This window comes from Tupaia chinensis, unplaced genomic scaffold, assembly GCF_000334495.1.
Source record: "Tupaia chinensis unplaced genomic scaffold, TupChi_1.0 Scaffold144472_1, whole genome shotgun sequence".
Taxonomy (NCBI): Eukaryota; Metazoa; Chordata; class Mammalia; order Scandentia; family Tupaiidae; genus Tupaia; species Tupaia belangeri.
This window is the reverse complement of record NW_006204331.1, coordinates 408,830-409,585: the sequence shown is the minus strand read 5'-3', so window position 1 is coordinate 409,585 and position 756 is coordinate 408,830.

The following is a 756-nucleotide window of genomic DNA, read 5'->3' as shown; positions in this document are numbered from 1 at the left end:
CCCGGGAGCTGGGCGGCCCTCTGGGCGGGCGCATTGTTCGCCGGATTTGTCCGAGGCGCGAGGGGCCGCCGGGGGCCGGTTCGCCTTCCTCCCGCGGGACGGGCCGCGCCGGCTCGCGGGCCATTTCCATGAGAAAGGAGCGGCGAGGCGCCTCTCTTGGCATTCACCGCGTGCCTTAATTGTATAGACATTAAATCAAGGTCCGCTGTGAACACGCAGAGGGGCCCTCAGGGCTGCTGCGGCCGGGCCGGGGTAGGGGCCGCGGCTCCGGCGTGCGTGGGGTCCTGGCCGGAGGGGCGCGGAGCTCCGGCGTCTTCGCCACGGGACTGGCGGGCGGGGGCGCTGTGCTGGGCAGACTGCAGCCCGGTCCGCCCCGACCCGGGCAGCTCCCTGTGCGCCTGCCGCGGCCGAGAGGAGACCCCAGCAAGTCCCTCGGGGCGTGCCCGGAGCCGGGGCCGCGGAATCGCGGTAAGGGAGGGCAGGAGCCGGGTCGAGCGAGCGCGTGCGCGCCGGCCCCGCCCGCGGTCCTCCGAGGGGTGCAGAGCCCGCTCCCACCCGGCAGGCCAGCTTCTCTGCAGCCGCGGTCCCTTGGCATCCCCTCCCGGCCTGCCCCAGGAACGCGCACTGAATGCGGTTAAAATAAAGAATCTCCATGCTCAGAGGTGAAAACCAGTCTCTTTTTACAACCCGGCGAGCTCGCCCTCCCCTCGCTCCGCGGGCCGGCGAGAAGGCGCTCGCGCTGTTCGTGGGAAGACA